The sequence below is a fragment of the Marmota marmota genome, unplaced genomic scaffold (assembly GCF_001458135.2).
Source record: "Marmota marmota marmota unplaced genomic scaffold, marMar, whole genome shotgun sequence".
NCBI classification, from domain to species: Eukaryota; Metazoa; Chordata; class Mammalia; order Rodentia; family Sciuridae; genus Marmota; species Marmota marmota.
In genome coordinates, this window is record NW_025999913.1 from 14,799,747 (window position 1) to 14,815,231 (window position 15,485).

Genomic DNA, 15,485 nt, shown 5'->3' on the forward strand with positions numbered 1-15,485 from the left:
CCCCACTTTAAGAATATGAGGACTTGAATTTGTTGCACATGGGGGAAGGGAGATGGCAGAGGTGGGGTTTCAGTAGGAGTTGTTTCGCACATTTAATTTGGTATATGTTATGACAAACAGGGAACCATATAGATTGGCATTTCTTGCAAAAATTGATCACTGGTCACCTTAGAAAGCTTCACATGCAATCTGTCCTGAGCCTCCTCAGCCACTAACTGTGGTTGTTTGAATGATCTGGAAGGTCACCATCATCTCAGGGCTGATTGACAAGCACCACTGTGAGGAAAGAGTTTAAGGTAAACCCGGGAGGGGGGTCCTTTGCTCGATCTTGTGCGCTCTACCTTTGTTTGTCTGCTCTTTTGTTTGTTTATTGTAAGTACTTTTTTACCCCCACAAATAAAAACAGGGCAATCATAAGAGGGCATAATTACCAGATTTATTAGAGTCATTTGAGGCTTTTTGGTAAGTGAACAAAATGTTTGCTTCATTTAAACTGGAATAAAAAAGATTATGTCTTTTCTTTCCAAAGTCAGACTGACAGGGATTTAGCATGACAGGTTTAAAAAATCCACCTCCACCTCTTTCACTGCCAGCATCAAAAAGTCAAAAGAACTCAGCTATGACTGCTCTATTATAACTCCGACTGGCTTGGTTTCCAAATCCATGATAGAAATCCCTGCCTCTGTACCAGGGAAAGATACTGACACTTTGGCAAATGGGATTACCTCTAATGAGATTACACACAAAGTGATTAAGATGTGAATTGACACTCCCTGGGAGAGACAAAGAGGTTCCTAAAGATGCAGAAGCAGCAACGGGTGAGGGACATGAGGAAGAGCCTTCCTGGAGACAGGGTACCCTCCTCTCACAGCCCTTAGGAGAGGAGCTAGGGACAGCTCTGTCCTGCTGAAGAAGGACACAAGAAGATGAATGTCTGTGGTCACCACTGGGAGGGCCTCAGAGTGAATGGAAACCCACATAAAAGTTGTTCCTGACGTATTTCATGACAGAACATGAAGGGGCTCTCCTCCCCACAGCGGAAGCATCTCTCTAGTAACTCTTCCCTATTGCTCCAGGGTGAAGACGGCCTGCAGGGATCCTCCACACGCATCTCCCCATCGGAAGCACATCCTGCTGCTTAGGGGAAGCAGAGAGGCCTGAGCCAACGTGCTCATTTTATGGATTAGGAAGCTGAGGTCTGGGGGCTCAGAGATTCGGGGTATTCAGTGGCACTGACCGTGGGACTAGGACACGATTCCCTGACACATGGCTGAAGAGGTAAGAAACAGGACACTGCCAAAATCCAGACCAGCTTGTCAGACCCTCAGAGGGAAAGACAGAAATGACTAAGGGTGAAAGGGACCGAAATCTGCTGTGAAACGTTCTTTTAAAATAAAACACCTGCACATTTCATCAGCCCCAGTTTCCTACAGATCACCAGTCAGTTCTAGAAGGGACTCCTGCACACGTAGGCACTGTCGACCCACTGGGACTGGGGGACGGCAGGGACTGCCAAGTGTTGCCTGGTGTCTACTCTTAACTTCCTGTCTGACCTTTAGAAATTCTTGTCTAAAGATACTAAATGGATATATTAACACTTACCTGTCTCACTGGGGTGTTCTGAAATGTCATTAATTAATGTTTATAAAGTACTTTGAGACTTTCAAATGGAAAGTTCTACACACAGTAATTACGAGTATTAGCATGATTATTAACAACAATGTTAGTTACCAGCTTTGTTTTCACTTTCTAATTTTTGCTAAGAAAGACAATCACTTTACTTTTTATGGGAGCATGTATTCCTCTCTCTCTCTCTCTCTCTCTCTCTCTCTCTCTCTCTCTCTCCTTTTTCTCCTCCTCTTTCTTCTAGAGCATGAGCCTTCATAAGCAGGATTGTTGTGCATAGCAGTGAGCTCACGGGTTCAGAAACCATCCAATAACCTGTTAGAATTTTATGTGTTTTTTGTTCCAATTAAGTTATTTACAAGAAATCCCACAAGCAATCATATTATAGTAAATATAAAAGTGATTTCAAAACTGGCATTGGACACAATTCCCTTTAATTTCCGGATAAAGGCTATACTGCTGCTTTCTGGGAAGCTACATGCAGACATTTTATTATCAATTTCAAGGGGGTCCTGGACCTCCAAATCCAGAAATATTATCATCTGCATTTAGCCAGGCACTGTTCTAGACAATGGGGGACATCAGGCCACAACAAAGACAAAAATCTCTATCCTGTCTTACATGAAGGTGAGGTAGCAGACAATAATAAATAGAATAAATATTTAGAGCTTATGGTGTTGAAACAGAATAAGTTTATGCAATTAAAACAAAGAGTAGAGCAGGCTAACAGAAATGGGAGTGCTTGGTAGGCTCTGTCTACAGGATGAGATAGAATACTCCAGGCTGATCTCATTAAGAAAGCAAATTAAGAATAAATGATTTAAAGGAAGTGAGTGAGTCAGCTCAGAGTTTACCTAGTGCCAACACATTCCAGACAGAGAGCAGAGCTGATGTGCAGGTCCTTATTGGGCCAGGAGTTGGAATAAGCAAGAGGGGAGGAGGAGGAGGGATGGTGGTCTTAGCCAGGATGGTAGCAATTACATGGTACACAGCAGTCAGCCAATTCTGGATATATTTGAAGACAGAGTCAACAGAACTTTCTGACAGTTTAGAGGAGGAGCATGGGGAAAGGAGGGAGAATTAAAGTTGACTCTTTAGTTTTGACCTGAGCACGTGGCAAGAACCCCAAGGCTAATCTACCCTTCAATATTTAGAATCTAGACTAGGGATACGTTCCTTGTGAGAGCAAGAACTCTTCTCCATTACCTGGTATGCAGTAGAAGCTCAATAAACATTTATTTAACAAGTTACTGAACCCCAAAATTGACAGTATGCCCCATAGAATATGGGTATGCCACCACAGAACACCTCATATCCCATAAATCTACCATCATTCTTCTAATACCATCCCCTTCATCCTTCTAGGATTTAAATCAAGGGTAAATATGTAGGGTTTTAGTTGCAAAACTATTATCTCTGTCACTCTATATCTGCCATGCCAACTTAATTTTTTTAAATAGGGACATGACAGGGAGCTTCAGAAGTATACAATCAACTGGCCACAGGAATGGCAGGGAGCCTATACATTCTTGTCCATTATCAAAGCCCCAAACAGAAGTCATTGCTAGGACCATGAACACTGGTTAGACCACAGCCTTCAGTCAAAAGGAAGCATTTCAAAGAACAAATGAGAAAAGTTCCCAGTCCAGGGGCACATGTGGGAGGAAGAAAGCTGGCAAGGAGGGTTATTGCAGCACCAAAGCACAGAGTCCCCAGTACCAGGCCTTCTGTCCTGTTTTTACAAAGCGCTGCCTGGTAGAATATGTTTTTGTTACAGTATGAGAAGCTGCAATATCAGAGGCAAGGTCTATTTGCTATGGTTTGGAGATGAAGTTCCCTGAAAGCTCATGTGTAAGACAATGCAGGGCCGTTCCGAGGTGAGATGATTAGATTCTGAGAGCTGGAACCTAATTGGTGGATTGATCCATTTGATGGATTAATCGTTTGAATGGACTAATGGATGGTAAGATGGCAGGTAGAGTATGGCTGGAGGAAGCAGGTCACGGGGGCTTGCCCTTCTCCCTGGCTCCTTGTGCTGAAGCTTTACTCCCTGGCTGTCATGAATTGAGCAGCTTTCCTCTGCCCTGCCCTTCCGCCCTGATATTGAACCCAGAGAAATGGAATCAGCTAACCATGAACTTGACCTCTGAAACCATGACCAAAATAAACTTTTCCTCCCCTAAGTTGTTGTCGATTCTTTTGATTACAGTGACCAAAGCTGACTAACACACCATTGAAATTAAAAGTGCTAGGGAGAGTTGAACGAGAGAGCAAAACTTTGCTATAATCAAGTCCTTCTAGAGACAGTTACGATTCACTTGCTCATTGTGGCCTCCAAGTTAAGTTAACCTCAAGTTCTTGATCTGTCCCCTGCACCCCCAATATAGAGAGATAAGATGTACTCTGTGGAGGAAACAGAAATGTCACTCAATCAAGTAGCTTTTGATTGCACATATGTGCATTAAATCCACTTATCCAAAGCAAAGCCATTGGTTACCACCCTCAACCTGTTCCTAAATTCTGTGAAGTCTGACTCCCAACCTCTGGACTCAGTGTCCACTGAGTTTGGTATTGACAAAAAAGATCAGGCTCAGAAGCTAAAAGGTTAGAATGTGAAAGTATTAAGGGATGTGGTTCCCTCGTGGAAAAACAAGAAAGCTGAGCTCCAGGGAGGGAGGCCTGCTCATGCAGCACTTGCTTAAGCCGGCGAGGCAAAGCTCAGCTCCATCCCACTTTAAGACAGTTCTCCCCCTGGGCTGTTCCCACTGCACCTGCGCTCTCCAGCCCTTCCCAGATAGATGTGGGGCAAGGCTCCAACATTGCTCCCAACCCAGCCTCTCTTAGGGTAACAACTTCTTCCAAGGTTAGGCTTCAGGTTGAATATCTGCTGAAGAAAATTACTTTTGTCATTTCTACCATTGTTGGAAGCACAGAGCTGCAGAGCTGTGACGACTGCCCTTGGCGGGCCTGGGAGTCCTAGACAAGTCAGGACACTGGTCCCCTTTTCCTCTTCTACAGGATGAAAGCTTGTTCCTGCACATGCCCTAAGACAGCCTTGCAGGTAAGATTCATGGGTCAATGAATAATTTCACTTTGTAATGATAGTGCCTTTGCTTATCTGAAGATTTATAGTAATTTAGCACCTTTCTTCCCCCATGAAAATAACATTAGGGAAATGGATCAGTAAATTTTGATTAAATGGGTATTAAATAAGCAACAATTTTAAATGATATTTTTAGAGTTAACAATAATGCAGAAAATACTTTTGTTATACTGATAAATCTTTCTACAGAAATAAGAACAAGATTGTGTACCTGATATTCTAATTATATGTGTTTTCCTACTTGCACAATCACAAAACAGTGGTTGGCTCTTGTAGGAAGGATCATGGGTAGATAGTAGTTATTTTAATTTTCTTCTTTAAGCTTTTCTCCATTTTTCATGGGGGAAAAAAGGACCCACTTTATTTTTAGGGAAAATAAATAAGCTTTGTTTTTTAAAAAGATTTATGATCCTGGCATTTTGCAAGTACCTGAAAATTTATACATTTAGCAAACAGGCTACTAGACTCTGCTGAGAATATAAATAAGCCCTGAAAGAGTAAAATGAACCTCATGCTTCTTTCAGATTCCAGTAGTTTCTTAACAAATATTTTTTGCCCTTGATTCTGAATCTAGAAAAACCCAATCACAAAAATAAGAGACACGAGCTAAGAAGTAGAATCTTTGACAAAAGCTGGGAACCATATGATTCTCAGCCACAGAACTGAATCCCTGTGTAGGACAAGCCACATGGTCAATAATAAATAAGACCAGATTGATTGACTTATGGCCAAAAAGCATCTGGCTTCAGCGTACCCTTAAGCCATTTGTCAGGCCTGCAGCTCTGGGGCCCTTACCCAGGCCAAGTGGTGCTTACCAGCCTAGAAATCCTAACTGAGGATACAGGCTTGAAAAGCAGGAGCCGGGATACAGAAGCAGAGCTGAGAAATATACATCCTGCAAGCCACCACCGCCGGCTTCCTTTTCCTGGCAAGTGTTACTGATGGATAATGGCTTGCATCCTTTATCCTTGGCAACAATCTCAGAAACTTGGAAACAGCAGTAGCCACCCTACCAACCAACAGGAGCTGCTGTGTGAGGAGATTCCCGTGCACCACCTCTCACTCGGGTGGAGGTCTATGATAACTCTGCAGCGGTGCCTCGTGACAAACAAGTGAAAGCCATCGGAGGAAGAGATGTGCATCTTGTAGGGAAAGTGCTGCGACAATTCTGAAGAACGGGCATCGAGATCTCAACGGGGGTGGAGGAAGGATCCACTTCAAGGTGCTTATTCACCAACTTGGCAAGTTAGCGCTGGGAGTTGGCAGGAGGCCGCAATCCCTTGCCAGATGGACCTCTCCACGGGGCTGCTCGTGTGTCCTCGTGAAGTGGCAGCTGGCTTCCTCCTGAGCATGTGATTCCAGAGAGCACAGGCAGGTCAAGCCCACTGACTGTGGGGAGCTCTAGGCAGGGCGAACCCTGGAGGTGGGGCCACCAGGAGCCATGCTGGAGCCTGCTGCCATGCCAGCCCAGCTCGCATGTAACCCAGATGGCTCTGAAGCAGGAGATTTCAAGAAGAATGAGATCCGGGCCTCGCTCTCAGAGGCCAAGACCGTAGTTGAAGGATACCAAATATACAAAACAACCAGTTTAAGGGGAAACACACACAAAAACCATGTCAGACTGCTAGGACTCACCAATGTTTGCTCTTTGGTTCTTCCTGGATATACTGCCACACTTCACTTCCTCCACCTTCGGTTCTCCTATGGCCAATGAGATAGTATTTGGCCCTGGAAAGTGAGAAGAAATGACATTTGTTCCCCCGCCCATGGTCTTTCCCCTTTATCTGGGACATAAAGTGGGGTGGAATCACTGGGTTCATGGGTGACTTTTCAAATACGCTGTTGTTTATATCTGTCCTTGACTCATCATGGGCCTGAACCTCATGTGTGAGATTATTGTGTGTGTGTGTGTGTGTGTGTGTGTGTGTGTGTGGTGCTGGGGACTGAACCCAGAACCTTGTACATTCAAGGCAAGCACTCCACCAACTGAGCCATATCCCCAGCCCACACGTGAGATTTTCGTCACAGCAGCTGATCCATGTTACACTGATCCATGTAACAAATTCATCCAAGCACCAGAACATCTCTGCAAAATGAATGCCTGTGAGCCTCCTCCAGATGAATCCACCATATTGGCTTCCCACACATTTGTGGGGCTCAGCTCAATATCATGTACCCAGTGGAAAAACATGAACAGGAAAAGTGTGCTACCACGCTTCAGACTTCAGAAGACAGCACAGGTGGCTTCTTCACGATCTCTTTCCCCCAAGACTCTCCAAGTCTAACCAGCACTCTTGAAGGAAGTTGTAGTTTTCCTGGAGCACTTGTTATACTTTTTAAAAATCTCTTACTTGGGGAAGAAATTTGGATTGACAGGAGAGTTTCAAGAGAATACAGACTCACCATAGATCTTCAATCCACTTTCCCAATGTTAACACCACGAAAACCATGGCAGTCGGGCAAAACCAAGGCCTAACATTGACCTGACACTGTTAGAATACAGGATGGACAGTGTCTGGATTTCACCAGTTTTCCCCCTGGTCCTAATCTGGGTTCCACACACACTCTTGTTGTCATGTCCTCTTAGTCTCCCCCAACAGGTGATGGACTGCGGAGGCTTTTCATCATCTTGACACTTTGAAGAGTACTGGTCAGGAATTTTGAAGAGCGACTCTCAATTTGAGTTTTTCTAATGTCTTCTCATGGGTAGACTGGGGTCATGGAGCCGAGGGTGGAGAAGGTGGAGGTGAAGGTCTTCTCCGGGCACATCCAAGGGCACCTGATGTGAGCATGACTGTCTCTGACGATGCTAACCTGTGTCTCGGGGTAAGGTGGTGTTGGTGAGGTCTTGCACTGTAACATTCTGCTTTCCCTTTTCATACACTCTTCTTTGGAACTGAGCTGTGGAGTACAGACCACACACAAAAGCAGGGGAATATGCTCTCCGTTTCAGCAAAGAGAGGAAACGCACACATCATTTGAAATCCCTTTGAAGAAAGATTTGCCTGTCCTCCCACTATTAGTTATTGATTCAATCAATTTATATCAGTGTGTTATCATAGACATTTATTTTCTTCTTTTAGTTGTGTGCTGGTATGGCACAGTTAACATAAATTGAGTTCATTTTTAGAATCTTTTTTTTTTTTTTTTTTTTGGTACTGGGGACTAAACCCAGTGTGGCTCTACCACTGAGTCAAACTCCTAACCCTTTTTATTTTTTATTTTAAGATGGAGTCTCCCTAAATAGCCAAGGCTGGCCTCTAACTTGTGATCGTCCTGCCTCAGCCCCCTAAATTGCTGGGATTATGTGGTGCCAGCACACTCAGCTTCAACTCTTTGATTGTAAGCTCCTCCAAGAAAAGTAACATGGACTTTTCTCCCCATCATAAAGCCAGAGAGGACATTACCTTGCAGGTGCTCTTGCTGACCTCTCCTTATACATTAGAGCTCCCCTTGCTGCTACTAGTCACTCTGAGATCAATCTGTCAAAGTTTTCTTGATAACACTTGGTCATTTTATTTGCTTATTTACTTGTATAACATGTCTTTTCCCACTAGATTAACTGCTCCCTGAGATCAGGAGTGGTGTGTTTCTTGTCCATCTCTAAATTCCAAGTGTCACAAACAGGGTCTAGCACATAGCTAGTCCTCAACAGTTGTTTATTGGATAAATCAATTAATAAACCTTCGTATTTCCCACTACTGGCCTTAGAGAAATCAATATTTACTAATGAGTGGAAGATAGAACTCTCCTTGTACATGCTAAATCTGGTTAAAGTGCTTTTATGTATATAATTATGATTTATAAAAAATTTTTAGGACAACATTGATATTGAAAATCAAAATAGTAGTTTCTGAGTATATCCTCCTTGTCGGGCAGCAGGCTTCAATTCCTAGCTGTGTCTTCCCTCCTGCTAACCCTGGGAAGAGTTGGTTTTCTGAGCCGACTGCACACAGAAGTCACGAGCAGAAGCAAAGAGCTGCACCCAAGGCCAAGGGGACCTGCCACGTTCCTGGTCAACTAAGGGGGCCTGAGCTGTGAGCCCAGCTGGTCAGATAAGAAACAGGGCAGCACAGGACGAGTCAGGAAGGAAGGAAGAGGAACAGAAGGAGGGAAGAAGGGATTCGGCCGCGATGGCCAAGGACCTGTATCTGACCGCACTGCAAGAGAGCCACTGAGCCTCAGGGGATTCACCCAGTTGGGGGGGAGGTGGAAATCCAAGAAGAAAGCAGCCGTCCTTTTCCTGCACTGGAGAGGTGGCTGGAACCTGGTAGGAGTTTGGACTTCTCCCTCAGGTTGTTTGGTAAAAATTATCAACGGCTGACATTTAAAAGAAATGAAATCTGATGAGGCAGAGTAAATGCGGTGTGAATGATTTGCTTTTCCCCATAACCGAGTGGATAAACATGATTATTTACTTAATAAAGAATTCTTTGATGTTCCCAAAACAATCCTATTAGTTTAATAAATGGTTGAAAAATTATGATTTACCGAGCTTGGTTAATAAATGTACTGTGCAGTCTCCGTCCATTTATCATTGATTTCCATATGTTTGTACAGACAGCTGAGTTCTTTCTTTTCTTCTGAATGCTGCATTTGCAGGAAAATCGGGATTGAATTTAAAACACGAAATAATCATTATAAACGTCCTAGGTAAATAGTACTGACTCATCTACTCATATGCTGAGGAATCCGGGCCAGCTTCCAGAAATGAGGCTGTTTCCTATTTTCTGCATTGGAGAAGAGAAAAACTGACCCAGAGAGGGCATATATCACCCCACACTCTGACAAATTTGGGGGTGATAGGAGAAAGAACCTGTACTTCATGATCATTTTCTGCCAAAAGTATTTTTTGGAAAATGAAGAGCTCCCTAAAAGACTAGGAGAGAAATCTCATCTCCTCTTGGGAATGAAAGGAGCTGTAAGTCGTATTATGGGCTGTCCCCGAGTCCTCATGTCCCGTAGCTCGCTCTCTTTGGTAGCTCAGGCTTGTGTAGTCAGGAGCCACCATTGTAATCAGAAGCTTTGCTAAACACCTTTCCATGGTGGTAAGACAGTGACCCCCTTCAGCTGAAGGACGCAGGCAGACTCCGAGGGACCACCTGTAAAAATGCTTAGGAAGACCCTGCGAGCCCTGGAGGGTGAGCCGCTGGAGGGCTGGCCGCAGGGGCTCCAGGGCGTGGTCCAGCTCAGATGCCATGCAACCAGCACCTGCTCCCCAACCATCTGAACAGGAGAAGCACGTGGATACCAGCAAATGGCGAGAACACGCCATGAAAATAAAGTGATGCATAAATCCAGAGGAAGCCCTGGACGTTTGGGAGAAGGTGAGGAAAGTGGAGATGGCTGTGACTGGAGCGATCCCACACACCCGGAAAAGCTAGGCAAAGATGCCTCCCCGAGGACTGCTTCCAGAGGTTCTGGAGGACGGCGATGTAACAGCTGTCAGGGCTCCACTCACCACCGATCGACCTGATCACCTTCACGCCTGCAGGCCAGCGTCCACCCTGCAGCTGCTGCCTCTCTTTGTCCCTTGAATGAACTTGGTGACTTGCTTCTAACGCGCAGAAGACAGTGGATGCACGCACAGGACTTCAGAAATGAGGTCATAAAAGGCAATGTAGGTCCTGCCTGGCGCTTGCTCTTGGATCATTCTGAGGAAGCCCGTTGCCCTGTTGGGAGGACAACCTGCGAGTCTACGCAGAGGCCAGCAGCTTTGTGAGTCCGCTGACCGTGCAGCTCCAGCCCCAGTCCAGCCTGGGACGTCTGGTCCACAACCTCTCAATCCACAAACACCCAGGTAAGCTGCTCCCAAATTCCTTCCCCATGGAAGCACTGACATAATCGATCTTGTTTTCAACCTCAAAACTTTTCGAGGGATGGGATGGGACGGGACTTGGTGTACAGCATAGGTAATTAGTACAGTCAGACTGAGCTAAAATATGATCATCAATTTGATTAAAGGTACCAGAGACTAGGATCAAGAAAATGTGGCTCATATTCCTAACAAAAATTAAGATCCCCCTATTTGTGGTATTCTGTAAACGACTTAAAAAAAAAAAACTGAAACACATCAGTCATAATCTTGGATCAGGACAGACACTTTCTCATCCAGCCACAGTGTTCTTACTTCATTCATGTCCTAAGTAATATAATGTCCACTTATGAACCCAATGTCCAATCCAAGAACTAGGATCCAACCAGTCATTGAGCTCACCTGCACATAATTATATGCAATAGTTGATACTCTTTCATTTGAAAAGATATCATATTGCTATCTCGTGTCATTAAGTACACTTCTCCTTAATTTTTGTGTCTACACAGAATTCTCTTATGTGCCATACTTAGTTTAACCAGTCTCTTATTGTTAGATATCTGAACCAGACTCCTTTTGGTACTAAAAATGAGATGGTGGTGACAACCAGCATGCACGCATCTGTATGATGCCGTGAGTGACTCCTTAGGACGAGTTCTCAGAGTGGAAGTCCATGAGAAGCCAAAATCCGGGCAGCACCTCCAGGCCTACCAGAAGCTTCTCATCTTCCCCAGGTAAAGTCTGTGGGCCACAGGACAGGGTCCAAGCAACCCACATTCCCCAAAAGATCATCACACCCAAATGCTGCCTATCACTCATTGTCTATCACAAGGAGCAGCCTCTCCTGCAGCCACTCACCCCACACTAAACCATAACCCCTGGAATTCACGCCACTTTGTCCTCCTAAGACATCCTCCACAGAGCCTCTGGAAACTTCTCTCCATCAGTGTCTATGACCAGAGTAAAAAATAAAATAACAAATGTTGGCAAGGATGCAGAGAAAAGGGAGCTCTCAGACAAGTTGGTGGGAATGTAAATTAGCCTAGCCCCTGTGGAAAACAGTGTGGAGAGGCCTTAAAACACTAGAAACAAAAGTACCACATTCTCCTTTGAATTGATCGTGGTTTTCATCTTATTTTTCTCCCATCTACTAGTTTGGCAGTTGCATACTTTATTTCTATTCTTTCAGTAGTAACCGTTAATAATTTAATATCCACACTTAGATAATTTAAAATTGATCAGTTCTTCTGATCTCCTCTTAAACAATATAAGGACTTTAGATCCAATCTCCACGTCTCATCTTACAGGTGTGTGGTTAAGCATCTCACTCCATCTTGCTCCCTTGAACTCCTAAGTTATAACAATAATTATTGTTTCACGTGCTGAAGTTTAGTTAGACGGACACACAGAGACCAACTTTTGCTCAGGATTTCTTCTTCACAACAGATCCTTCAGAGATTATCTACCTCTTGCAGGACACCTTTTAGAAGTTCTCTTAGTGAGGGTAATCTCTTGCTAAACACAGTTTTATTTGTCCAAAAATGTCTTTATATTGCTCCCATTAATGAATATGATCTTTGAATAGTATTTTTTTAAAAGAGAAAATTCAAAAATAATCTTCTCACAGCACTTGGAAATATCCAGCTGATATCTAGTTTCCATTTTTGATACTTTATTCACTACTTAATTATGGATGCTCTTCTTGTCTTTCTAATTGCTTTTAAGAATTCTTTGTCTCTGGTGTTCCGCTGTTTGACAGTAGTAAATCTGAATATATTTTCTTCTTATTGCTCCTACTTAGGATTCCATATGCTTTCTGGACCTAGTGACTTATATCTGTTTTCAAATCTAGAAAATTATTTTAACTTTTAAATAGTGTCTCTTTCCCCTTCAATTTTTCTGGAACTTTATTTAGTCACATGGAGAACTTACCCTATTCTCAATATCTCAGTAGTTAATATTTCTTTCAGTCTTTGTATAAAATTTCTCTAAATCTCACATTTTCTAGCTCACTAGTCATTAGCTTTGGCTAACCTGCTACTTAATCTTTCCATTTAGTCTAATCAGTTTGAACCCAAACGTTCAAAATTATCCTTATATGTGTTGCAATAAATAAGAAGAGAGAACAGCTAAAATAAGTTAAAATAAGCAGAATGTATTTCAGGAATTTCCTCTACATGGTCAATTAATGCTTAATATGATCTTGTTATTTTGTTCTTATCACTTTTATGTAAAGTTAATTGTCATAAAGGCAAGTTACCATGAAGTGAGGTGCATGGGACATAACCTTGCATCACCATGCAGAACCACTATGCCCTGCAAGAGAGAGGAATTATGTTTTGTTTAAAAGACTCTGAAGCCAGCCGCTGTTGGGGAAATCTCAGTTGCACCACTTCCTAGCTTCAGGGGCAAAGCTGTACCTAACCCTTCTGTGCCTTAGACTCCTCGTCTGTGAATCAGAATACATACCAGTCCCTGCCCACTAGAGTCGCCAAGGGGGGTTCAGGATATACTTAGTCCCTAAGACCCACTCAGCTCTAGCTAAACCTCACATATTAAGACTGACCTCTGCACTCATATACACAGCCAGACATACTTAATGAGAGTAAAGTGTTCTCAACTGTACAAATAATTTAGATTTAGGTATTGATATCGCTGACCTTACTTCTGGAAACCCTGCCCTCCATTAATAAGATAGTCTCGGTTACTGCTAAGTCACTTGCTAGATTCCTTGGAAACCAAAAAAGTTTGCAAAGAAGTAAAGAGAGGGACCAGCAAGTTACTTTTTCATTTGTCCTAAAGACAATCATTAGATAATAGAGTTGTTCAGTAATAATTAGGTAATAGCCTGGGGTAGTGAACACCTGTGTGGATTTAGAATGAGAGAGGGCGATGCGGTCATAGATAATGAGGATATTCCAAGTTAAACTGTTGCTCCAAGACACTTAGCTGAGACACTCCTGATTACTTCACCCCAGGGTTTCTGGGGACACTGGCACTTCAACATAGCTGAGGCCTAGCACCACCAGTTTCCACTGTGGCCTCTGTCACAGAAGCACAGCAGAGGACTATGGGAAGCCCCGGTTGGCTCTGCTTGAGAGAGAGCAGGCAACACCCGACAGTTGTGTGTCTCTGAATCCAGTGTACGGCCTGGATGTGAGGTGTCCCCCAAAAGCTCACATGTGAGATGATGCAAGGTTCAGAGGTGAAATGACTGGGTTCTGAGAGCCTTGGCCTACTCAGTGCATTAATCCCCTGCCAGGGCTTAACTGGGTGGTGGCTGTGGGCAGGTGAGGTGTGGCAGGAGGAGGTGGGTCACTGGGGGTGTGCCTTTGGGGTTTATATTTTGTCCCTGGTGAAAGGAGCTCACTATCTTCTTGGTGGCCACATCCTGAGCTGCTTTCCTCTGCCACATCCTTCCACAATGAGAGGCCTCACTTTGGGCCCAGAGCAATGGAATTGGCCATCTATGCACTGAGACCTCTACAACTGTGAACCCAATAACCTTTTTCTCCTCTGTATTGTTCTTGTCAGGTCTTTTGGTCATAGCAAGGCAAGAGTTGACTAAAACAGTAACCCACGTTCCTGGGATAACTTGACATTTTGGGTAAGGTCCTCCCCGAGCTTCAGATACTGTGTGGGAGAAATTATAAGAGCATGCAGAGGATCTGAAGTTCCATAATAATCCCTGTTAGGTGGATACAAGACGACAGGTCAACTCTACTTTCTGTCCTCCGAGCATCTCTAATCTCTCTGTGATGGTCCATGACGACCACGGTGGCATGAGGACTGCCAAGTGAAACTGCTAGAAATTGCATGAAGAGAGGCATCCCCAAACTGGAAGGAACCCGTCACAAGCATTTGGCCCTAAAATGTCATACTTGCCTCAGGATGTACTTAACAGAAGGCACCAAAAATTTCAGAATAGAAATTGCAGATATAAGTCCCTGCAGGGTCATGTAGCTAAAATAAAGCACTGAGGGAGGCAGGTCAGTGAGAAGTCGGGGAGAGCGTCCTGTCCAACAGGGTGGGCCCATTAGTGACAGAGAGCTGCTACTCACCATGTGCGCCTGCTCAGTATTAGAGGCCGCTGCCTCCCCCACCCAAGCTAATCCAATTCCGCAGGAGAAGCCAGGTCCAACTGCTGTCTGAAATCTTCCAATTTTTAAATTCTGATAACTGATTACATTTTTCAAAGCTGGCCCAAACTCATATCTGAAGGTCACGTTTGGCTTGAAGGTGTCAATTGCCCCTGTTTTGTGCCCATGGGTTCCTGACCCTCCTGGGATCCACCTTGGTGGGCAGCTTTGGGCAAGGCCACAGTCCCTGAGACTGATGGACCTGCATGCCACCAAGCTGAAGGAGAGCAGGGCAACACTGTGCTCCTTGTCTGTGACCTTAGCCTGCAGGGGGTCCCCACAGAGCTCCTCCTTTGTCCCTGAGGAGTGATCCTGAGGCTCCGGGACAGTGGGAAAGCTTTCCTGGGCGTCTGAGTTCTCACATTACAACACCAAGTTTAAGAGGTCCTGTGGCTCAGGGAGGAGAGGCACCAAGTAGAGCTCGTGGCCTCTGCGCCCATCCCCACAGCAAGTCGCTGTCTCTGGCAGGAAGCCTCTACAGAAGCGTGACATGTAGCTGTGCTTTAGAGGTTGCAATCTATCTGGGGACTTTTTTTAAATATAGAGAATTAAAAATACCAAAATATGTACATTGTGTGTGTGTGTGTGTGTGTGTGTGTGCGTGCGTGCGCACGCACAGAAGTGATGACAGAGGGGAAGACAGGGAAATAGTACACGTTGTATACTGTTACAGGTTTTTTTTGTTTGCTTTTTAAAATAATTCTTTGAGCTCTAATTCACACGTGCAACAATTCACTCACTTAAATTGTACAAATCATGACTTTGTGTACACCAGGGCTGTACATCCGTCATCATTCTGGAA